The following is a 26,424-nucleotide window of genomic DNA, read 5'->3' as shown; positions in this document are numbered from 1 at the left end:
GTAGAGTAACACCAGCATTTTAGTTACACTTTTTTATTTTTTTTTATTTTCGCATCCAACTTTAACGAAAATTCATCTAACACCTGTGAGGTGTTAAGGCTCACTGTACCCGTAGTTACATTCCGTGAGTGGTGTAGTTTTTCAACATGGGGTCATATGGGGGTATTTATTGTTTTGCGTTTATGTCAGAACCACTGTAAAATCAGCCACCCCTGTGCAAATTACCAATTTAGACCTCAAATGTACATGGTGCGCTCTCACTTCTGAGCCATGTTTTGCACCCGCAGAGCACTTTGCGTCCACATATGGGGTATTTCCCTACTCAGGAGAAATTGTGTTACAAATTTTGGGGGTATATTTTCCTTTTTCCACTTGTGAAAATTTAAAGTATGGGGCAACACTACCATATTAGTGTAAAAAATAAAACATTTTTACACTAACATGCTGGTGTAGACCCCAACTTTACCTTTTCATAAGGGGTAAAAGGAGAAAAAGCCCCCCAAAATTTGTAATGCAATTTCCCCTGAATACGGAAATACCCCATATGTGGCACTAAAATGTTGCTTTGAAATACGACAGGGCTCTGAAGTGAGAGAGCGCCATGCGCATTTGAGGTCTTAATTAGGAAGTTGAATCTGCCACCAAAATACCCTATGGCAGTGTTTCCCAAATAGGGTGTCTCCAGCTGTTGCAAAACTCCCTGCATGCCTTTACAGTCAGTGGCTGTCCAGCAATACTGGGAGTTGTTGTTTTTCAACAGCTGGAGGCTGGAAACACTGCCGTACAAGACATTTTTTATTTGTATTGGGGGGACTGTGTAAGGGTGTGTAAGTGTAGTGTTTTACTTTTTATTTTGTGTAGTGTAGTGTTTTTAGAACTCCCAGCATTTTTTGGTTTCTCAGTGCATGTTGGGAGTTGTATTTTTGCAAAAGCCGGAGGCACACTGGTTGCGAAACACTGAGTTAGGACACAAACTCTGTTTCACAACCAGTGTGCCTTCAGCTGTTGCAATACTGCAGCTCTCAGCATGCATTGACAGCTGAAGGGCATGCTGAGAGTTGTAGTTTTGCAACAGCTGGAGGCACATTGCTACAACTCCGAGCATGCCCTTCAGCTGTCCGTGCATGCTGAGAGTTGTAGTTATGCAACAGCAGGACACACACTTTTTCATAGAAAAAATGTGCCTCCAGCTGTTGCATAACTACAACCCCCAGTATGCAAAGACCACCAAAGGGCATGCTGGGAGTTGTAGTTGGAACTCCAGCTGTTGCAAAACTACAACTCGCAGCATGCCCTTTGGCTGTGCATGCTTCACCTCCTGCTGTATCCTGCCGCCTGCACCGCTGCCACTGCTGCCACCGCTCCTGCTGCTCCTGTCCACTGCCGCCGCTCTTGAGGAGAACAATGCCAGGCCAGGCAAAGGTAGGAGACCCCCTCCGGCCCGATCACCGCCCAGCAGGGTAGTGATTGGTCGGTCGTTCCAGTGCCACCTCACTTCTGCTGGGTAAGGTTGAATGGGGCTGTCTCGGACAGCCCAATTCACCCTTTTTTTACGGGTCACCAGAGACCTGATTGACCCGTAATCACCGCAAATCGCCGGTCTCAGGACCCCCCATGGGTTTGCACGGGGTGGCTGCTGAATGATTTGCCCTTGGTCCTTAAGTACCAGGACGTCAGGGCGTATCCGTACGCCCATGGCCCTTAAGGGGTTAACGGAGTATTCCCCTATCAAAAGAATAGGGGATAAGTTTTATATTGCAGGGGGTCTGACTGTTGGGACCCCCACGATTTCCTGAACCGCTCCCCAGTAGTCCCCAGGAAGGGGCCCCCACAGGAAGCAGAGGCCTACAAGCACCCATAGCCATACATGGAGAGGCATGTCGGTTGCTGCTTCTTGCAGGGGTCGACACGCCATAATTCACCATCTGAATCATGGTTTTAACTACTGTAACCATATCAATGTAGATGTCCATAGGAAATCAGTATATAACTGGCCTTGCAAAGCTTGATGGCATATAAAAGCATCTTGCATTATGTGTGTTCCATTCTATATTTTCATTACATTGTCCCGATTCTCTTTATTGTACCCAAAATGAGGAGCTCCGAGTTCATTGTTTAGGACCATTTACACAATGCAGGAATCATAACTGCAACCAGAGAGCAAAGGGTATCCATACATTTACTCCTAAGATAATTTAAAGATTGATTACATATAACCATATCCATGTTTTCCTCACAACGTTGCACATGGCTATCTTCTGGGTGGGCCCTTTGAAAGGTCTCCTTCACATGTTTTTTAAATATGTAAAAACAGAAGAAAATGCGTAAAAACTCAATACAGAGCTTTACAGTTTAGTTTAAAGAAAAACACATTACAGTGTTGTTTCTCTAATCTCATAGGGCAGTAGCATTGTTCTTATACTACATGTGGTAAGACCAACACAAAAAATGGATGTTCTATCTACGAATGAGACATAAGATGGATAACTCCTGCAGATCTCTCCTGCATTGATCATCAAAGGCAGATGGTAAATGTTTCAAGAAGTAGCAGATGATCATAACCTTTTACTATGGAGTCAGACAGATAAGCGTATGTTACTGCATTGTATACTGTACATACTGGAGGAGTATAATAAAAAAACTTACTGTGATTTCTACTCTGCCCAAATGGACTATTGAAGCATCACGAGTAAGCAGTTATCTGGAGAGGCGTCACAACCCATGTTGAATGGGATGGGGTCATTAGAGTAAGTTGGTATCTTGATAAAATAGTTCTCCTGTTTAATATGCTTTGTGTAACTGCTTTGTGGCATAGGATGCTAGCTGTAAATTATTTTTGAAATCCACCGGGGGTGGACAGGGAGAGTGAGCCCTAAACTGACCCTAGAAAAAATCTCCTACTTGACCATCCAGCCCAAACAGTGGATCGACAACTTGGAGCTGGTCCCTCCCTGCACTAAAGTGCAGTGGGCGTAAAAACAAATAATATATACATAGTCGGTCACAGGCCAGCAACAGAATAATTGCCTGAAAACCAGACAAAATATAATTATACTAACAGGGCAAAATATAGTGTACTGACAAACAGTTCATAAATCAGAATCCAGATAAACGGAAGACATGATGAAATGAAGAATAAACTACCAGAACAGGAAAGTATATCCAGCTCCCAAGAGAGAATTTTTTTTTTTTTATATATTAAAACGTCCAACCTTTAATTAATCCATTTAAAAAATAGGAATTGCGGGAGGTAACTAAAAAACACCCAACACGTTGTGATTTTAATTCACTGGGTGTTTTTTTGTTACCTCCCGCAATGCCTATTTTTTAAATGGATTAATTAAAGGTTGGACATTTTAATATATATATTTAAAAAAATTCTCTCTTGGGAGCTGGATATCCTTTCCTGTTCTGGGATTTTGTTCTGCATTTGTACTGCACCGAGGAACGGCTCGGCATCATCCTGGCTTCCAGAAAAACAATTTGACTGCTCGAAATCTACACAAGCGGTGAGCTGGCTATATTTTTTCTCTTATGACTATGATAAAATGAACACGACTAGGTATGGAACAGGTATCCAGCAGAATCCAGGAGATGCAGGGGATGGATGGAAGAACTGAATGAAAAACACTAAACTGATCAGGAACAAAGGACACTGTTCACACTGGGAAACAGAACAGAAACAAACTGGACATCCCACTCCACAAAAGGAGTAGACAGCATAATAAAGCCATATAGACTACTAGCCAGCGGGTACACTCCACCATGTGAACAGGAAATCAGTATGCTGACCAAGCAGGAAACAAATATATAAAATATAGAACACAAGACTAAAACCGAATGAGTCTGAATAGACTCCAGGATACCAAACAGGAATTAGGTAGGAAGACAATGTAATAGAGCAGCAGGAAATACTAGCAGAATGCTTTGATGTATAGGGAGAGGTATAAGCAGTAGAAAGAGGGAAGTGTTCATGCCGCTGTACAGTACACTGGTGAGACCTCACTTGGAGTATTGTGTGCAGTACTGCAGACTGTATCTCGAGAAGGCTATAGATACTTTAGAGCAGGGGTACTCAACTATTCTTAGTGAGGGTCCGCTTATCCAGGTCTGCCACTGGTAAAGGTCAGAGCAAAGCGCTGAGGCCTGATTCACACCTAGTGGCCGCAGTGGCTTGAAGGAAATAGGTGAAACGACTGAAGTCTGGAGGATGTAAATGTACTGTTTCCTGTATTTTCTGAATACTGCCAGAGACTATACCCCTGAATAAAATACTGCCACACGCTGTACCCCTGAATATAATACTGCCACATGCTGTATCCCTGGTACAGTACTGCCACATGCTATATCCCTGGTATAGTACTGCCACATGCTATGCCCCTGGTATAGTACTGCCACATGCTATGTCCCTGGTATAGTACTGCCACATGCTATATCCCTGGTATAGTACTGCCACACACTATATCCCTGGTATAGTACTGCCACATGCTATATCCCTGGTATAGTACTGCCACACACTATATCCCTGGTATAGTACTGCCACATGCTATATCCCTGGTATAGTGCTGCACACACTATATCCCTGGTATGGTACTGCCACACACTATATCCCTGGTGTAGTACTGCCACATGCTATGTCCCTGGTATATTACTGCCACACAATATGCCCCCAAATATAATTTTAACAAACAATGTGTCAACTAATTGTACCCTAAAACAATGACTAATGCCACCGTGCCCCCGAGAATAAATGATCCCACCGTGCCCCCAGAATAAATGATCCCACCATGCCCCCCAGAATAAATGATCCCACCTTGCCCCCATGAATAAATGCTCCCACCGTGCCCCACAGAATAAATGATCCCACCGTGCCCCCCAGAATAAATTATGCCACCGTGCCCCCCAAAATATCTGATGCCACTTTGCCCCCCAGAATAAATGATGCCACCGTGCCCCCAGAATAAATGATGCCACCGTGCCCTCCAGAATAACTGATGCCACCATGCCCTCCAGAATAAATGATGCCACCGTGCCCCTCAGAATAAATTATGCCACTGTGCCCTCCAGAATAACTGATGCCACTGTGCCCTCCAGAATAAATTATGCCACCGTGCCCCCCAGAATGAATGAAACCACCGCGCCCCCAGAACAAATGATTCCACCGTGCCCTCCAGAATAACTCATGCCACTGTGCCCTCCAGAATAACTGATGCCACAGTGCCCCCCAGAATAAATGATGCCACCGTGCCCTCCAGAATAAATGATGCCACCGTGCCCCCAGAATAACTGATGCCACCGTGCCCCCAGAACATATGATGCCACTGCGCCCCCTAGAACAAATGATGCCACCGCACCCCCCCAGAATATACGAAGTCACCGCGACCTCCAGAATATATGAAGTCACCGCGCCCCCAGAATAAATGAAGTCACCACGCCCCCAGAATAAATGAAATCACCACGCCCCCAGAATAAATGAAGTCACCGCGCCCCCAGAATAAATGAAGTCACTGTGCCCCCAGAATAAATGAAGTCACTGCGCCCCCAGAATAAATGAAATCTCCGCTCCCCAAGAATAAATGAAGTCACTGCGCCCCCAGAATATATGAAGTCACTGCGCCCCAGAATAAATGAAGTCACTGCACCCGCAGAATAAATGAAGTCACCGTGCCCCAGAATAAATGAAGTTACTGCACCCCCAGAATAAATGAAGTCACTGCGCCCCCAGAATAAATGAAATCTCCGCTCCCCCAGAATAAATGAAGTCACTGCGCCCCCAGAATATATGAAGTCACTGCGCCCCCAGAATAAATGAAGTCCCTGCACCCCCAGAATAAATGAAGTCACTGCACCCCCAGAATAAATGAAGTCACTGCACCCCCAGAATCAATTAAGTCACTGTGCCCCCAGAATATATGAAGTCACTGCGCCCCCAGAATAAATTAAGTCACTGCACCCCCAGAATAAATGAAGTCACTGTACCCCGAGAATCAATGAAGTCACCGCGCCCCAGAATAAATGAAGTCACCGCACCCCCAGAATAAATTAAGTCACTGTGACTCTTCAGCTGCTGCAAACTACAACTCCCATCATGCACAGACAGACGGTCATGATGGGAGTTGTAGTTCTGTAACAACTGGAGAGTCATAGGTGGGAGAATGACTGCTCACCTGACAGCGTAGGCTCCCCGTCCCAGGTCCTGCACTGCTCTGCTGCTCTGGCCTCTTCTAGTCAGGCCTGGCCAGAGCAGATGAAGCAGGCAGCGCTAATCGCGCTGACTGCATCACAGGGAAAGCGTCGGGCGGCCAGGCAGGGAGCACAGTGTTTCCTTGCTCCGGCCGCGGCTATTCATTTATATCGGTGTCTTAATATACCTATACAAATAAATGAGGGGAGAGCGGCGGGCAGTCCGCATGACTGGCGGCCGCGGTCCGGATTTGGACCGCGGTCCGACAGTTGATTACCCCTGCTCTAGAGAGAGTTCAGAGATAAGCTACTAAATTAGTACATGGATTACAGGATAAAACTTACCAGGAAAGGTTAAAGGTCCATAACATGTATAGCTTGGAAGAAAGAAGAGACAGAGGGGATATCATAAAAACTTTTAAATACATAAAGAGAATCAACACAGTAAAGGAGGAGGAGCATATTTAAAAGAAGAAAAACTACCACAAGAGGACATAGTTTTAAATAAGAGGGGCAAAGGTCTAAAAGTAATATCAGTATTACTTTACTGAGAGAGTAGTGGATGCATGGAATGGCCTTCCTGCAGAAGTGGTCTCTGCAAATACAGTGAAGGAGTTTAAACATGCATGGGATAAGCATAAGGCTATCCTTCATATAAGATAGGGTCAGGGACTATTGATAGGATTCAGATTATTGGGCAGACTAGATGGGCCAAATGGTTCTTATCTGCCGACACATTCTATGTTTCTATCATATACAGAGCACAAGTTAAAAGCAAGACTAACACAGTGTGAACACAGGTTAAGCAGAACGGACATACATAATCCTAAAAACTGACAGATGTAACACAGACTAAAATCTACAATAAACAAGACTATTTAACAATGGCTAAAACTCAGATAATATCGCAAGAGAAATACAAGGTGCATGCTCAAGCAGCACAGAAAGCAGGAGAACTCTGGTTTAAATAACCCCACCCGAGTTCTCATAGGTTCAGAGCTTTAACTGTTCCCTATCCAGGGAGAATAGCAAACTGCTCAGAAAATCCTGAACAGAAAAATACAAAAACAAATAAATGGACATTACAGTAGTTAAAACATTTTTTTTTCATATCAATGGCTCCAGAAAGTTATGTAGATTTGTAAATTACTTCTGTTAAAAAATCTTAATCCTTCCAGAACTCAGCTGCTGTATACTACAGTGGACGTTGAGTTGTTCTTTTCTGTCTGATCACAGTGCTCTCTGCTGACACCTCTGTCTGTGCCAGGAACTCTCCAGACTAGGAGTGAATCCCCATAGCAAACCTCTCCTGCTCCAGACAGTTCCTGACATGGACAGAGGGGTCAGCAGAGAGCACTGTGGTCAGACTGAAAAGAACTACTCAACTTCCTGTGGGGAATACAGCAGTTGATAAATACTGGAAGGATTGAGATTTTTCTGGCACCAGTTGATTTGAAAAACCCTTTAATGAGGGTAGACAGGGCTCAAATCCTGGGGGAAAAAAGTGTGGGAACTCACCCAAGATTTCCACCCAAGGATTTGTCCGGCAGGGCGTCTGCAAATGGGAACAGTGTTTTCCCTGTGGAAAAAGTGCAGGAATTCCCATGTGTTCCTGCAGGACATGAGCCCTGAGGGTGGGCCGGATTTAATGAATACAAAAGAGGTTATGGAATGGTGATACATGCTGTTTATCTCTGGCTGCTAAATATATTGATCTCTATGGCAGTATGAGGAGAAGCACTTTACTTCCTTCATATGTAGAAAAGGGTTCTCTGACTGTGACTGAATTTCAAAGAGGGATAAGAGCGATAAGAGATCAGGACTCTCTGTATGATTTGGAGACATAAGAAGTAGTTATATGAGATCTACTACAGCCAACATGTCTGGAGAACATACAGTTAAGTTTACAAGAGAAAAACAGCACAAAACTATAAAATAGTTCTAAAGACATTCATACTGGCAGTGTGGATAAGCACTTGTCCCTGCTGCCTTTATGCCCTAAACAACCAGTGTCTAACTCACATCAGTTAGGGATTAAGGGCATCCTGTGACTAATGTCATGATACTGTATTAGAAATCAAATGGAGGGGATTATCATTCTCTTGAGTATGGCCATTATAGTCAAAAAGGTGAGTACCGCAACTTTTCTACTCTACAATTAAAGGCGATATCTCCTATCCGCAGTATAGGGGATAAGTGTCTGACCCCCCCCCCCCCCCCAGTTAGAACACCCCGTGATCTCCTGTATGGGGCCAGTTCGGCCCCGGCTCTGTTCCTGTAATGACGTTTCACACCCAGCATGGAAGCTGGTCGAAATACGCCACCTCCATTCATCACTATGGGAGAGGCAGAGACACATGAATACTGTGTCTCCACCTCTCCCAAAGAGATGAAAAGAGGGGGTGTGTTTCGACCAGCTTCCATGCTGGGTGAAACACGCAAGCTAGAGGAGCAGAGCCGGGACCCCATACGGGAGATCAGGGAGGGGGGGGGGGGGCTGGAGGTGTTGGGGCTTTGGCCCCAACAGTCCTGCGGATAGGGGATACGTTTTTTTTCCGCTGCATATCTCCTTCACTGATATGGTCAATATATGTTCTTGCCCACATTTCTTAGACTTGTTATTTTTAGACCTTTTTTTGTACAGTGTATTATTTTTTTGGCTATCTCACAGCTCAGTTCTGCTCAATGTATTTAGGGAAACAGAAGAAGTCTCTTTAGAGGGAAGGTATTGCTCATTAAAATTGTGTCTCAAGGTGTAAAACCTTAAAAAAAAAAAGGGGGATGACGGGAATTTTTACTCAGACTAGAAAACCACCTCAAGCATTCTGTAAAATAGATGTTTCCACTAACCCTGTAAAACCAGGTGCATTAGGAATCTGTGTTGCAGTATATTTAAATACACATTCCAGATAAAGATTTACAATAGGGAAAAAGACAATATTGTCAAGGGGAAAGTTACATATTGGAATTTTTCACAAAATGGGTTGGAGCACACATAGTTTTAGTAGCTTTTCTACATACAGTACTACATAAATGACCCTTATATTCTTTTTATAGACAAAGGGAAATAATTACTGTCCTCAACTTGGGTTAATATGTATATATAAAAAGAAAAAAAAAAGAAAATATGCATACAATGAGGTGTACTTTAATCTAGGTGTAATAATCTTCTTATAATATTGATTACAATGAGGTAAAGCTTATAATAGGTGCAATAATCTGCTTGTAATATTGAATGAAAATATTAAATATATTTTTTTTATTTTCAATTATTATTACAAGCAGATTATTGCACCTATTTAAGCTATACCGCATTGTACCCATATTTTTCTTTATTTTTATTTGTTTTTTATTTTTGTTTTCTTTTTAGTATCTGTTTAACATCTACTTATACATACAAATTAAGCCAACTTGAGGATGGTACTTATTAAGTAAGCGGGACACCGGAGAGTCTATGGCATGTTAGCGACATACAATGGGCAGATTAGCATTTTTGGCAGTGCTGGGGATACACAGCGGGCTGGTCAGCAAATATGGCAGCGCTGGAGATGCGTGGTGGACAAATTGGCATATTCTGCAGAGCATGAGAGACACAGTGGGCTGTAAATTAGCATATTCTGCAGCTCTGGAGATGCACAGTGGGCACACTAACTGCACTGGCGATCCACAGTGGGTGAACATATCCAATAAATAATTAATCATATAACCGGCAAACATATCCAGTAAAATACTGTATAATATGGATAGTGGGCAAGTTAGCTTATTCTGCAGCGCTGGAGACACAAAGTGGGCACTCTAACATATTTGACTGCGGTAGATATCCACAGTGGGCAATCATATCCAGTGAACAATTATATGACTATATCCAGTAAACAGTTATATAACGGGCAGTCATATCCAGTGAACAATCATATAATTGTATGACGGGCAGTTATATTTACTCAACAGTTATATATCGGGCCGTTCTATCCAATAACCCATTATATGCAATGGACAGTTGTATCATGCTGGAGGTACAGTATATAGGGAATATAATCAAAAATACATGTAGTGCTGAATGAAACATATATTGTCAGCAGGGAGCTAATAAGATTGATACACCTGCGGATAAATAGCTATATACATGTGGCTGTATCTATAATATCAGCGGTTTCTATGTTTATAGTTGGCCCAATGGGACTCATATGGAATCACTTTAACGTCTACACTTACAATACCTTACCTGAGTATTAAAAACCTAATTCCTTGGTTTTGTGAGTCAATGGTATTTTATAGCAAACACCTTCTGTTTAAGGCTCTTACTGTATTTGTTAACAGCTGGAGACCTTTAACTTTAAGTCAACTATTATATATTATACCATTTTATATTATTCTGTAAGATAGGTTAGTAACCTGAGATAGAAATGTGGTTGTGAGGAGACATTAGGCCACGCAAGTCACGGCTACATCTGCCACAAGGCGAGATGAGTATCTTAATTCAGGTAGCAGATCCCTAAGGGGGTGCACCGACCACCTTTTCCCAGTGGCAGATTATAATATTGGTTTTGGTATTCTGGCTTTTGTTCAATTCAGCAAAAATCTAGAATCATCCATGATGCCATTTGCCATGTGAACAGGATGCGGCTGGGAATAGAAAACCAGAGAGCGCCACTGGAAAATAGTAAAGACCAGGAGCAGGGGGAATCATTGGACCACTCACTGGTACCAACATTCATACCACAATTTATTCTAAACCCACGGCCACCAATGCACTATTACATCATGACAGCTATCATCCTACATATATCAAAGAATCTTTACCTTACAGACAATTTGTACGCTTACGACTCATTAATAATGATGGCACATCTTTTGACCAACTGGTGAGTACATTGAGTAAAAAAACTAGAAGAACGCGGATACCCTGCCCCACTCATTAAGCAAGCATGGACCAAAGCTAAACATAGGAACAGACAACATCTTCTTTACAAATCTAACAGGAACTGTAAGAAAGACTGTTTTTCTTTTATCTTTAGACACAGCCCTATGAATTATTGGATAAAATCTGCTATTCAAAAAAAAAACTGGCACTTAGGAAATGATGACCCTATCCTTAATGTGAGAGCTCAATTGAATCCTTTGGTGTCTTTCTGTCGGTGCAAAAACCTCAGGGACACATTAGTTTGAGGTAGGTTGGCTACCTCTACCCCCGGAAACTGGTTATGTGATGCTATCCCTAAGGGCAACCACAAATGTGGGAGTTGCCATTGTTGTGACAGCCTTTTGGAGGTACAGTTCATTCGTTTGGGGCAGATAGAATTGTTAATTAGGGATTTTGTTATGTGCCAGACCCCATACGTAGTGTACGCTATCATTTGTAAGTGTCACCGTTTCTATATTGGCAAAACTATCTGGCTACTATTTAAACGTTTCAAAGACCATGTCTGTTCTCTACGGACAAAAGTAGGGTCACCTAGGTTAATCAAGCATATGTGTGACTCCCATATGTATGAGATTTTTGGGTTAACAGAGAGTTGAAGTACCCCAATATAGAGGTGATCGCCATCAAATGCTACTACAATGTGAGACAACATTGATACTCAGAACTGGTGCGCTTGTCCCTCTCAGCCTCAATGAACGTCAAGATATAAATGTATTTTCTTGAATATAAAATTTAGCGACATGGTTAATAATATAATATATACTGTGATTTTATTCTTCTCTGAGGAAGCTTATGGCAGTGAAACATATTTCGGGGTTAAATGTCTGGTAAGGCTTATTTCATGAATGCTGGGACTTTTATTTATGCTGCTATGATGTTTGTTCACATATGCTGTTATAATATGCTGCTATAGATGCTTGTTTACAATATGTATATGCTGCTATAGTATCTGTTTACCACATTGTATATGCATTGGGTGCAATATTTGTGCACCCCATATTATTTATTTATGCTGCTATTTTGTGTGTTTACAGCTTTTATATGCTGCTATAGTGTCTGCTTACTTTATTATGCATACATAGAGTGCAATACCCTGGCATAGCATGGACCATATGATATTATCTCTTTTATAATTTATTACATCTTACCATGTCATATAAATCATAGAAGTAGTTACTGGTGCCATATATTTTTACTTGTTTTTTTTTTATAAATAAAAGTGTGAATTATTCAATAAAAATTACATAACTTTGGATTATTAAGAAAGCAACAAGTAATGCCGCTCACCCCTTCAAACAAATCCGGAGCACCTGCACAAGGACACGCCGGTCCCGCCGGTCCCGCCCTTGGCTTTGTACAATAGTAGAAAGAAGAATTGTCCAGCGCTGGGTTTGCAGGTAAAAGCTTGCTTTTATTTAGAAAATCCGACAGAAACACCTAACAGAGGACAATGTCTGACGCGTTTCACACCTGGGTGCTTAATCGTAGACCTACGATTAAGCACCCAGGTGCGAAACGCGTCAGACATTGTCCTCTGTTAGGTGTTTCTGTCGGATTTTCTAAATAAAAGCAAGCTTTTACCTGCAAACCCAGCGCTGGACAATTCTTCTAACTTTGGATTATTGTGTGATAGTGTTTCTGCTTTGGGAAATTACTACAATCTTATCCCATTACTCCACCCTCCCGACTAAGCTTCTGTTGATCCGTAACATGGATATTTAAGGTACACATTATTAAAGGGAAACTAACAGCAGCAGCATTTGCACCAACCTGAATATACAGGTAAATAGTCCGGCTGATGCTGTTTAAAATTGATTTATTGTTTAAAAAATCACTTGCACCATTCCTGTGCAATCTGTATGTATCCAAATATGCAAATCTAATTTCCTGAGCACTGGAGGCACGGTCCAGCATTTTGAGCAATGCTTCTCCTACCCACTCAAGCAGAATATTATCTCCCCCTTTATAAATTTGCATCTCAGAAACCAGCCAAACATTAGCAGCCTAAATGACATTGAATAAAAATGTCATAGAAAAAAAACACCCCCCACAGCCCTCGATGACCATTTTATTTAAAAAAATAAAATAAAAAAATCTGTCCATCACCGAAATCCAATTAATCTGAAGTAGTCCACTGCATTTTGGAATCTAAAAGACAAGAAAAAAAATGTTAGTACACTTTGAGCGCTCTCTTCTAGTGCAGCAGAGGAAAGTGCCCATAAAATGCTGAAGGGCTGTGTTTCTAAATTAAAGGGGTACTCCTCCCCTAGACATCTTATCCCCTATCCGCCGCTGGGAACCCCCACGATCTCTCCTGCAGCACCCTGTGTCATCTGCTGCACAGAGCGAACTTCTGTAACTGATGACGGGCGATACAGAGGCCGGAGTATCGGGACGCCATGACCCCTCCCTCTCGTGATGTCACGGCCCAGCCTACTCAATGCAAGCCTTTGGGAGGGGGCATGGCAACAAGATATCTAGGGGCAGAGTACCCCTTTAAGTTCTTAAAATATTTAAAGTAAAAATAAAAAGAGACATTAAAAACTCAAAGTCAAAGTCTTTACTCCAGTCACTCCTATCATCACTAGAGGGGGAACTACAGAAGAAGAGTACATGCAGGAGCAAGAGGAAGTGAGACTGCTCTTCCTACTTTATATGATTTGTATAGGTCACTGGTTTCTGTGTGGCCCACAAGGGATAAACTACGATAGTGAAGCAATGCCCACTTTACCCCCACCATCCATCATGTGGGGCAAGATGAATAAATGTCACGCCCCTATTGTTTAAAAGTTTTTATGTTACCATATTTAACCCCATAGGGACTCAGCCCATTTTCACTTTAAGGACTCAGCCCTTTTTTGCAATTCTGACCACTGTCACTTTATGCATTAATAAATCTGGGATGCTTTTACCTTTTATTCTGATTTTGAGATAGTTTTTCGGGACATATTCTTCTTTAACATAGTGGTACGTTTTCACCGTTACTTGCTTCCTTTCTTGGTGAAAAATCCCAAAATTTCATGAACATTTTGCATTTTTCTAACTTTGAAACTTTCTGCTTGTAAGGAAAATGGACATTTCAAATAAATAATAAAAAATATGTCTACTTTATGTTGACATGATAAAGTTGACATGTTTTAACTTTTTGACGACATTAGAGGACTTCAAAGTATAGCAGCAATTTACAACATTTTCACGAAAAATTCTAAATCTGAATTTTTCAGGGACCAGTTAAGTTTGAAGTGGATTTGAGGGGCCTTTCTGTGAGAAATACCCCATAAATGACCCCATAAATGACCCCATTATAGAAATTGCACCCCTCAAAGTATTTAAAATGACATTAAGAAAGTGTGTTAACCTTTTAGGTGTTTCACAGGAACAGCAGCAAAGTGAAGGAGAAAATTCAAAATCTTTATTTTTTACACTCGTATGTTCTTGTTGAGCCATTTATTTTTAATTTTTACAAGAGGTAAAAGGAGAGAAATCCCTCCAAAATTTGTAACTCAATTTCTCTTGAGTAAGAAAATACCTCATGTGTGGATGTAAAGTGCTCTGCGAGTGCACTAACTGACACAGAAGAGAAGGAGCGAAAATGGGATTTTGGAGAGCGAATTTTGCTGAAATGGTTTTTGGGGGGCGTGTTGCATTTAGGAAGCCCCTATTGTGCCAGAACAGCAAAAAAAAAAAAAACATTGCATACTATTTTGGAGACTACACCCCTCAAGGAACATAACAAGGGGTATAGTGAGTCTTTACACACCACAGGTGTTTGACGACTTTTCGTTAAAGTCGGATGTGTAAATTTAAAAAAAAAAACACTAAAGTGATTTTTTTTTTCCAATTTTTACAAGGGGTAATAGGAGAAAATTCCCCCCAAAATGTGTAACCCCATTTCTTCTGAGTATGGAAATATTCCATATGTGGATGTCAAGTGCTCTGCTGGTGCACTACAATACTCAGAAGAGAAGGAGTCACATTTGGCTTTTGGAAAGCAAATTTTGCTGAAATGGTTGTTCGGGGGCATGTCACATTTAGGAATTCCCTATGGTGCCATAAGAGCAAAAAACACCCCACATGGCATACTATTTTCTAACTATACCCCTCACTGAACATAACAAGGGGTACAGTAAGCCTTAACACCCCACAGGTGTTTGACGACTTTTCGTTAAAGTCGGATGTGTAAATGAAAAAGTTTTTTTTTTCAACTAAAATGCAAGTTTTTCCCCAAATTTTACATTTTTACAAGGGGTATTAGGAGAAAATGTCCCCCAAAATTTGGAACCCCATTGAGTATGGAAATACCCCAAGTGTGGACATCAAGTGCTCTGCTGGTGCACTACAATGCTCAGAAGAGGAGTCACATTTGGCTTTTGGAAAGCAAATTTTGCTGAAATGGTTTTTGGGGGCATGTTAAAATTTAGGAAGTCCCTAGGGTGCCAGAACAGCAAAGAAAAAAAAAAACCACATGGCATACTTTTTTGGAAACTACAACCCTCAAGGAGCGTAACAAGTGGTACAGTGAGCCTTAACACCCCACAGGTGTTTGACGACATTTTCCTAAAATAGCACATGAAAATGTAAAAAACAATTTTTCACTAAAATGCTGGTGTTACCCCAAATTTTTCATTTTCACAAGGGTTAATAGGAGAAAATGCCCCCCAAAATTTGTAACACCATTTCTTCTGAGTATGGAAATACCCCATATGTGGATGTAAAGTGCCATTGAGCTTTTGGAGAGAGAATTTGTTTGGAATTTACAAAGCCCACTTGGTGCCACAACAGTGGACCCCCCCCCCACATGTGAACCCCATTTTAGAAACTGCACTCCTCATGAAATGTAATAAGGGGTACAGTGAGCATTTACACCCCACTGGCTTTTGACAGATCTTTTGAACAGTGGGCTGTGTAAATGATAAAAAAAAAATCTCATTTTCACAGACCACTGTTCCAAAAATCTGTCAGACACCAGGGGGTGTAAATGCTCACTCTACCCCTTATTACATTCCATGAGGGGTGTAGTTTCCAAAATGGGGTCACATGTGGGGGGGTCCACTGTTCTGGCACCATGGGGGCTTTGTAAACACACGTGGCCTCCAATTCCGGACAAATTCTCTCTCCAAAAGCCCAATTGTGCTCCTTCTCTTCTGAGCCCTGTAGTATGCCTGTATAGTACTTTACATCCACATATGGGGTATTTATATACTCAGAAGAAATTGGGTTACAAATTTTGGGGGGCTTTTTTCCCTTGTGAAAATGAAAAATGTAGGGTATCACCAGCATTTTAGTCAAAACACACCTGTGGGGTGTTAAGGCTCACTATACCCCTTGTTATGTTCTGTGAGGGGTGTAGTTTCCAAAATGGGGTCACATGTGGATATTTATTTTTTTAAATGTATGTCAGAACCGCTGTAAAATCAGCCACCCCTGTGCAAATCACCAATTTAAGCCTCAAATGTACATAGTGCGCTCTCACTCCTGAGCCTTGTGAGCCCGCAAAGCATTTTACGTCCACATATGGGGTATTTTCAGACTCAGGAGAAGTCTACAAATTTTGGGGGTCTTTTTTTCCTTTCACCTCTTGTGAAAATGAAAAGTATGGGGCAACAGCAGCATGTTAGTGTAATTTTTTTTATTTTTTTACACTAACAGGCTGGTGTAGCCCCCCAAATTTTCCTTTTCATAAGGGGAAAAAGGAGAAAAAGTCCCCCAAAATTTGTAACGCAATTTCTCCCGAGTACAGAAATACCCCATATGTGGCCCTAAACTGTTGCCTTGAAATACGACAGGGCTCAGGTGAGAGAGCGCCATGCGTATTTGTGGGCTAAGTTTGGGATTTGCATAGGGACGTACTCCGATGCAAGCGTTACACTTGCCTTCGCTACCAAAAATATTCTACTAGTGATTCCCAAACAGGGAGCCTCCAGCTGTTGCTAAACTCCCAGCATGCCTGGACAGTCCTTCTTGTTGTTGTTTTGCAACAGCTGGAGGCTCCATTTTTGAAACACTGCCTTATGATACGTTTTTCATTTTTATTGGGGGGGGGGGAGGGGGGGGACAGTGTAAGGGTATATGTATTTGTAGTGTTTGACCCTTTGTTTTGTTTTGTGTAGTGTTTTTAGGGTACGTTCCCACGGGCAGGGTTTACAGGGAGTTTCCCGCTAGGAGTTTGAGCTGTGGCAGAAAATTTGCCGCAGCTCAAACTTGAAGAAGGAAACTCAATGTAAACCCCTCCCTATGTGAATGTACCCAGTACATTCACATGGGGAGGGGGGGGCAAACCTCCAGCTGTTGCAAAACTACAACGCCTTGCATGCTTGGAGTTGTAGTTTGCAACAGCTGAAGGCACACTGGTTGGAAAACCTTGAGTTAGGTTTTGTTACCAACCTCTGTATTTTCCAACCAGTGTGCCTCCAGCTGTTGCAAAACTACAACTCGCAGCATGTACTGATCGCCAAAGGGCATGCTGGGAGTTGTAGTTATGCAACAGCTGGAGGCATGCAACTACAACTCCCAGCATGCCGAGACAGCTATTTGCTGTTTGGGCATACTGGGAGTTATAGTTATGCAACATTTGAAGGACCACAGTTTAGAGACCACCGCACAGTGCAAATCTAGAGGGCCACAGTTTAGAGAACACTCTACAGTGCTCTCTAAACTGTAGCCCTCCAAATGTTGCAAAACGACAAATCCCAGCATGCCCACCCAGCAGTTTGCTGTCTGGGCATGCTGGGTTTTTGTCGTTTTGCAACATCTGGAGGGCTACAGTTTAGAGACCATAGTATAGTGGTCTCCAAACAGTGGCCCTCCAAATGTTGCTGGGCAACAACTCACCGCTCAGTTGCAGGATCACCGCCGCTTGCAGAGGAGGATCGCCCTCCAACGATCACCGTACGCTCTGAGTAAGGGACCTCCAGCGCCGCTTGCAGGACAGTTCCCCCCACTCTTACCCCATTACTGTGGGTGGGCAGAGCGGGGAAACCAAACTTTAACCTCCCCGCCCCCGATCTGCTATTGGCATCCCTGCCACCTGACTCCTATCCCTTCATGCTGTCTTGGACCTCCCCGATCCCCCTTATTTTCTGGGTCACCGGAGACCCATATGACCGGAATCGCCGCAGATTGCCAGTCTGAATTGTGTCAGGATCCCCCCAGGCATTGGCACTTGATCCCTGCTGAATGATTTCAGCAGACATCCTGATCTGGTACCCGCTGAGCTAGCGTCGAGGACCGAAATTCCCACGGGCGTACCTGTACGCCCTGGGTCCTTATGGACTCGGGATGCAGGGCGTACCTGTATACCCTGTGTCCCCAAATGGTTACAAAATAATAATAATATTTTTTTCTAGTTTTCCCTTCTATACTATACGAGCAGGATAGGGATTTGCTCCTGCACCAGAAATTCCCTGACATGGACAGAGGTGTCAGCAGCACCTGTGGTCAGACAGAAAAGAAATTCAAAAAGAAAAGAACTTCCTCTGTAGTATACAACAGCTGAAAAGTACTGGAAGGATTAAGATTTTTAAATAGAAGAAATTTACAAATCTATTTAACTTTCTGGCACCAGTTGATTTAAAAAAGATTTTAATAAGATTGTTTTCCACCGGAGTACCCCTTTAAGGTCAAGGATCTATCCCTGGATTGTACTAAAACACATATTAGACAAGGAGACTATTGCCTTTGCAAGATATTTGAAAATAGAATCAGAGCTTAACTTTTTTACTGCACCTGTATTATATCCGAAATGATCTGGCAACTAGAGTAAAAGTTAAAAAAACAATGGTATTGAGCATTCTGTCTGCTCTTCACTCTCAGATATGGCTGATGGAGTTTCCAAGGTTTAGGGGGGGGTTAGCCAAGAAAGCAAAGGAATGATAAAGGAGAATTGAGTTGGATATTTCAGACATCACTCTTAGAATAAACTGCACAGGTGTGATGAGTCATTTGTAGGAGTGCTTGGGGACCACACAGTGTGTTTCTCCGAATTCCTCCTCTAAAACCGGCGTTTTATAAGTCTTTTCGAACGTTTGTGGTCACTGAGCATATGAATTTTCCAAATGGAAGGAAAAAGGTGAATAGAACTATAAAGAGAATTTGTGATGTAAAATAAGGACTCCGAATATTCTATGATGGGATAAAGTGATGTGTGCTGGAGTGCTTGACTGTTATGCAACAGTGTCTGGAATTACTTGTTCCAAAGAATATGTCTCTCCGGTGGTTCTTAGTCTGGCCCATGGTGGCTAAGAGAAGCCAGATTTTAGATGTCTGCCACATTTACTAAAGAAATATAACAACAGTTGTACTTGTAGGCCATTCTGCAACAAGATGGATCAAGGGAGGAAAATAACCCAGTGCAGTAAAGTTCACCTTCATATTTCATGTACCAGGTTGCTGCAGACATATCGCTGCTCCGGTACTAACATCTAACATTGAAGGCCCATGGATGGTAAAATTACAAACTATTGCCATGAATACTAAAGTTTAGCAAGAGTTCTAAGAAATTGTGCTAAGAACAAGGCCGGAATGGCCCAGCGAAGTATCAGAGAATCCTCCAGTGGATCCAGATACATTAGTAACATATATATATATATATATATATATATATGTAAAACCATTTTCACTGTTTGTGAAATTACACATCTACCAAGCTAACAAAAGTAGACATGCACAAAATGTGTGTAAATAAAGGGTATCTCTCAGAATAGTTTAATGGTGGACCTGTCATGTAAGCAAATCAGAGTAGGGGGTTAGCCCTTGGCAAGATGAAGGGGTTCTACTAGTTATCTCTCTGCAAAACGAATTGTGCAGTGAAAACACAGTCTGGAAAGCATTTTGCTGAAACTTAAAGGAGTACTCCACTGCTCAGTGTTTGGAACAAACTGTTCCGAACACTGGAGCCGGTGCCTGGAGATCGTGAGATCATAGCCCCGCCCCTCATGACGTCACGCCCGCCCCCTCAATGCAAGTCTATGCAAGTCTCCCATAGACTTGGATTGAGGGGGCGTGGCGTGACATCATAAGGGGGCTGGACTATGACGTCACGAGCTGCCGGCTCCAGCATTCGGAACAGTTTGTTCCAAACACTGAGCAGAGGAGTACCCCTTTAAGTCAACTTCATTTTTAAGGGGACAACTGGCTTGGAAGTTACAATCCTACACATTACATGGGCATTGTTAAAAGTTTTGGTCGGTTGGGGTCTGAGTGTTCTGACCGCGACCCATAGCTAGAACTATCCAGGAGTAGAGCATGCTAAGCGAGTCACACTTACAATGTAGGTCTATGTGATGGTAAGTGTATGAAGACATGAGTCTCCCGGGGTTGCTGGGAATACAAATAGTAAACATAGGTACAAGGGGAGACAAAAAAATGCAAAGGGGGGAAGGTGGGAATGGGGAACCCTATATATAACTGGTAGGTGACTAATATTAGAAGGTTAAAGAGTGTCATCTAAACATGTAATCCAGGACTGCCAAGTAGCATAAAAGGCTTTTCGCAAATCTGTAAGGAGGCTGGTGGAATCATTATTTGCCATAATCCAATCAATTTGAACTTGACCAAATGCAAAGGAATAGATTGAGTTTTCCAACTCATAGCAATGGCAATCTTAGCTGCCAGAAAGATAAAATAAAATTTCACACCACCCACAGTAACACTTCTTCAGGGTTTTTTTATTACAAACCCTGCCCAATTACAAGCAGCATAAAGTATGTGGTGGATCCTCCCCACCACCAAGTAAAAAACATAAGCAAGGGGAATTACACATATATGCGTACAGAATAAATGACATTTAGACACGTAACATAATAAAAGTTTGAATGCATGGTAGTCCCTAGATTCAACCACAAAAATGTGTTTAAATCCGTAACTCAGACCCTAAATGGAATTCAGACCCTATATTTAGACCCCCAAAATTAGACTATGACTTGGACATCCAAAGTTAATTTAGACTGTCAGACTCCCACCCACAAAATGAATTTAAACCAAAGGCTTATCCCCTCAAAATTAATTCAGAGCTTGGACTCAGACCAACAATGTAATACAGACTCTGGACTAAGAATGCCAATGTGATTCAGACTCAGACTGACCACCAATGTAATACAGGCCCAGATTAATACCCCCAACGAAATAAAGACTCCAGACTCAGATGCTAAAATTAATTCAGACCCCAGATTGTACCATCACTCACCAGGTACACATTTTTCTTGCTTGGAGGGGGCTAAAACACTGCACACACTGATCTGGATCTCAGGCACGGAGCAGTCATTCGGCGATCGGACACGAAGGAGGAAGGTAGATGACCCCCCTCGTGTCCTCCAGCTGTTCGGGATGCCCCGATTTCGCCACGGCAGTCCCGAACAGCCCACTGAGCTAACCGGCACTGATTAGCTTTCACTTTAGACTTGGCGATCCACTTTGAATGCTGCATCTAAAGGGTTAATAACGCGGCACCGTTAAAGTTTTTAAGAAAATGTAAAGTGTGTTTTTTTTCCAGAGAAGATCGGGTGTCTACTGATACACAGGACACCAGAACCTCCAACTCTGTGACTTTGGTCTTAAAAATCCCAGTGATTTCCAACCGGTGGTGAACGCGCATGCCATTGTGTTAAACGTGAGTTTATGAAGCTAAAAATGAAATGAGATGAACTTAACCTCTTAAGGACCAGGCCATTTTACACCTTAGGACCAGAGCGTTTTTTGCACATCTGACCACTGTCACTTTAAACATTAATAACTCTGGAATGCTTTTAGTTATCATTCTGATTCCGAGATTGTTTTTTCGTGACATATTCTACTTTAACACAGTGGTAAAATTTTGTGGCAACTTGCATCATTTCATGGTGAAAAATCCAAAAATTTGATGAAAAAAATGAAAATTTTGCATTTTTCTAACTTTGAAGCTCTCTGTTTGTAAGGAAAATGGATATTCCAAATAATTTTTTTTTTGGATCACATATACAATATGTCTACTTTATGTTTGCATCATAAAATTAACGTGTTTTTACTTTTGGAAGACACCAGAGGGCTTCAAAGTTCAGCAGCAATTTTCAAATTTTTCACAAACTTTTCAAACTCACTATTTTTCAGTGACCAGTTCAGTTTTGAAGTGGATATGAAGGGTCTTCATATTAGAAATACCCCATAAATGTCCCCATTATAAAAACTACACCCCCCAAAGTATTCAAAATGACATACAGTAAGTGTTTTAACCCTTTAGGTGTTTCACAGGAATAGCAGCAAAGTGAAGGAGAAAATTCAAAATCTTCTTTTTTTACACTCGCATGTTCTTGTAGACCCAATTTTTGAATTTTTGCAAGGAGTAAAAGGAGAAAATTTTTACTGGTATTTGTAGCCCAATTTCTCTTGAGTAAGCACATACCTCATATGTCTATGTAAAGTGTTCGGTGGGTGCAGTAGAGGGCTCAGAAGGGAAGGAGCAACAAGGGGATTTTGGAGAGAAAATGTTTCTGAAATGGTTTTTGGGGGGCATGTCACATTTAGGAAGCCCCTAGGGTGCCAAAACAGCAAAAAAAAAAAAAAAAACACATGGCATTATATTTTGGAAACTAGACCCCTTGGGGAATGTAACAAGGGGTAAAGTGAGCCTTAATACCCCACAGGTGTTTCATGACTTTTGCATATGTAAAAAAAAAATACAACATTTTACCGAAAATGCTTGGTTTCCCAAACATTTAACATTTTTACAAAGGGTTAAAGCAGAAAATACCCCCCAAAATTTGAAGCACAATTTCTCCCGATTCAGAAAACACCCTATGTGGGGGTGAAAAATGCTCTGTTGGCGCACTACAGGTCTCAGAAGAGGAGTAGTCACATTTGGCTTTTTGGAAGCAAATTTTGCTCTGGGGGCATGCCACATTTAGGAAGCCCCTATGGTGCCAGGACAGCAAAAAAAAAAAAACCACATGGCATTATATTTTGGAAACTAGACACCTTGGGGAACGTAACAAGCTGTAAAGTGAACGTTAATACCCCACAGGGGTTTCACAACTTTTGCATATGTAAAAAAAAAATACAACATTTTACCGAAAATGCTTGGTTTCCCAAACATTTAACATTTTTACAAAGGGTTAAAGCAGAAAATACCCCCCAAAATTTGAAGCCCAATTTCTCCCGATTCAGAAAACACCCCATATGGGGGTGAAAAGTGCTCTGCTGGCGCACTACAGGTCTCAGAAGCAGAGTAGTCACATTTGGCTTTTTGGAAGCAAATTTTGCTCTGGGGGCATGCCGCATTTAGGAAGCCCCTATGGTGCCAGGACAGCAAAAAAAAAAAACACATGGCATTATATTTTGGAAACTAGACCCCTTGGGGAATGTAACAAGGGGTAAAGTGAACCTTAATACCCCACAGGGATTTCACGACTTTTGCATATGTAAAAAAAAATATTATTTTTTCACTAAAATGTGGGTTTCCCCACAAATTTCACATTGTTGCAAGGGTTAATAGTAGAAAAGACCCCCCAAAATTTGTAACCCCATCTCTTCTGAGTTTGGAGGTACCCCATAAGTGGACGTCAAGTGCACTACGGGCGAACTACAATGCTCAGAAGAGAAGGAGTCACATTTGCAAACTTTGCTGAAATGGGGGGACATGTCACATTTAGGAAGCCCCTATGTCCAGGAAGAGCAAAATACCCCCCACATGTCATACCATTTTGGAAACTAGACCCCTTGAGGAATGTAACAAGGGGTAAAGTAAGCCTTAAAGGGGTACTCCGGGGAAAACCTTTTTTCTTTTAAATCAACTGGTGGCAGAAAGTTAAACATATTTGTAAATTACTTCTATTAAAAAATCTTAATCCTTCCAGTACTTATTAGCTGCTGAATGCTACAGAGGAAATTCCTTTCTTTTTGGAACACTGATGACATCACGAGCACAGTGCTCTCTGCTGACATATCTGTCCATTTTAGCAACCATGCATAGCAGATGTATGCTAAGGGCAGCATGGTGGCTCAGTGGTTAGCACTGCTGCCTTGCAGTGCTGGGGACTTGGGTTCAAATCCCACTAAGGACAACAATAAATAAAGTGTTATTATTATTATAATAATGTCAGCGGAGAGAACTGTGCTCGTGATGTCATCCGAGAGCATTCCAAAAAGAAAAGAATTTCCTCTGTAGTATTCAGCAGCTAATAAGTACAGGAAGGATTAAGATTTTTTAATAGAAGTAATTTACAAATATGTTTAACTTTCTGCCACCAGTTGATTTAAAAGAAAAAAGGTTTTCACCGGAGTACCCCTTTAATACCCCACAGGGGTTTCACCACTTTTGCATATGTAGAAAAAAAAAATCACTAAAATGTATGTTTCCCCCAAAATTTTAAATTTTTACAAGGGTTAATAGCAGAAAAGACACCCCACAATTTGTAAATACATTTCTTTGGAGTAAGGACATACCTTATTTTTTGATGATTTAGGCTTGGCGGGTGCACAGCAGGTCTTGCTTGAGTGGGAGCGCAGTCAGGGACCTTTAGCTTGATATGGAGCCAGGATATGTGACCCCCCCTCAAGGAGCGCTAAAGGGGGGAGCACTGAGCCCTAAAATAGGGGAACACTATGGGGGACAACGGGCCGACAACTGGGGTAGACAGGTGGGGTACAGAGGCCCGTAATATGGGGTACAATGGGCCAGGAAATTATAAAACATAATAAAACAGGATATGTTCCCAGAATGATGACCCAGAGCATAGCCAAAACTAAAAAAAATATGCCGGCCCAAACCCTATGCTCTGAGTCATCATTCTGGGAATGTGATGTGTGTGGCCGTCCCTAACCTGTTGCCTCAAATGCGCACCCGCTCAGGTGGAGAGAGAGCGCTGCGCATTTGAGGCAACATAAAAAGTCCCCGATGATAGTGACTCAGTGACCTATGACCCATTTTTTAAACAACACCGCCAGAGGTCTTATCAGGTTTTGGGTTTTTTTTTCAGGTTTTTTGGGGCAATTTAGTGATTTTATGGGGGTTACATTTTGGAATGTACTCTGGACTTTGTACATTGGTCAAATTATGGAAAATTCTCATGAAAAGGGAAAATTTAGTGCTCCATGGAAGTGTGATACTCCCTGAAGCAGCCTATGCAGAGGCCCGGATTATCTGGGCAAGTGTCGCATTGATATGTGGTGTCCTTGCCCATCCCCTTCCTGAAACACACTCTGCATTTTTCTGATTTCGTCCCTTCTTTCCAGTGGGGGGGGGAATCACACCTGGAAAGTGCTGGCCGGGGACGATCCTGGCGCCTATAACTCCAGACCCTTGGGAAGTCCGGCCTGATCTTTCCCGGTCGCCAAAGATCAGGAACCTTAGGACTTCTTCTTGGTATTGGAGGAATGTCCCTGTGTTGCCAGCGTACTGGGATAGTACAAAAGCGTTGTACATGGCAACCTGTATCAAGTAGACCGCAACTTTTTTGTACCATGCCCGTGTTTTCCACATGGCGTTATATGACTTAAGGACTTGATCTGAGAGATCAACTCCCCCCATATACCGATTGTAGTCCAGAATACAATCGGGCTTGAGGACCGGTCCGACGGTACCTCGCACAGGGACAGGGGTGCTGCCATTCCCATGAATAGTGGTGAGTATAAGGACATCCCTCTTATCCTTATACTTCCCAAAACAACAGGTTATCATGGGTGAGGGCACGGGACTCACCCTTGGGAATAGGCGTCTTGACCAAATTTAGAGGGAGGCCTCTCTGTTTTTTCGGCACGGTCCCACAAGCGGACGTGGATCTGGCGGCAAGGGATGTGAAGAGAGGGATGCTGGTATAAAAGTTGTCCACATACACGTGGTAACCCTTATCCAGCAATGGGTGCATAAGGTCTCAAACGATTTTCCCGCTAACACCCAGAGTGGGGGAACAATCTAGGGGTTCAATACGGGAATCTCGTCCCTCATATACTCTAAACCTGCAAGTGTACCCGGAGGTACTCTCGCAGAGTTTATAGAGCTTCACGCCATACCGCGCCCGCTTCGAGGGAATATAATGGCGGAAGATGAGTCTCCCCTTAAAACTGATGAGAGACTCATCTACCGAGAGGTCCCTGAGCGGTACGTAGGCCTCCAAAAATTTTGGCCCCAAAGTGATCGATGACCAGCCTCACTTTGTAAAGCCGGTCATAGGCGGGATCACCTCGGGGCGGACATGCCACATTATCTACATGATGCAGGCATTTCCGAATAGCCTCGAACTGCCTCCGTGTCATCGCCATACTGTAAAGCGGGGTCTGGTAGAGGACGTCCCCGCTCCAGTAATGACGAGCACTTGGTTTTTTGTCCAGGCCCATATGCAGCGAGAGGCCCC

General features: G+C 42.4%; 1 long non-coding RNA gene across 2 annotated transcripts in view; it reads left to right on the top strand.

The window, feature by feature from the left end:
- Positions 1-26,424, top strand: part of LOC130311088 (uncharacterized) — a 46,604-nt gene that overhangs the window by 15,901 nt on the left and 4,279 nt on the right. The window contains exon 5 of one of the 2 annotated variants that reach the window (XR_008859538.1): positions 2,401-2,472. The exons of the other annotated variant lie outside the window; for it this stretch is intronic. This is a non-coding gene — a long non-coding RNA (uncharacterized LOC130311088). Of the gene's footprint in view, positions 1-2,400; positions 2,473-26,424 lie in introns of those variants that run through there. 2 annotated transcript variants of the gene reach the window in all.

This window comes from Hyla sarda, chromosome 1, assembly GCF_029499605.1.
Source record: "Hyla sarda isolate aHylSar1 chromosome 1, aHylSar1.hap1, whole genome shotgun sequence".
Taxonomy (NCBI): Eukaryota; Metazoa; Chordata; class Amphibia; order Anura; family Hylidae; genus Hyla; species Hyla sarda.
This window is presented reverse-complemented; position numbering and strand designations above follow the sequence as displayed.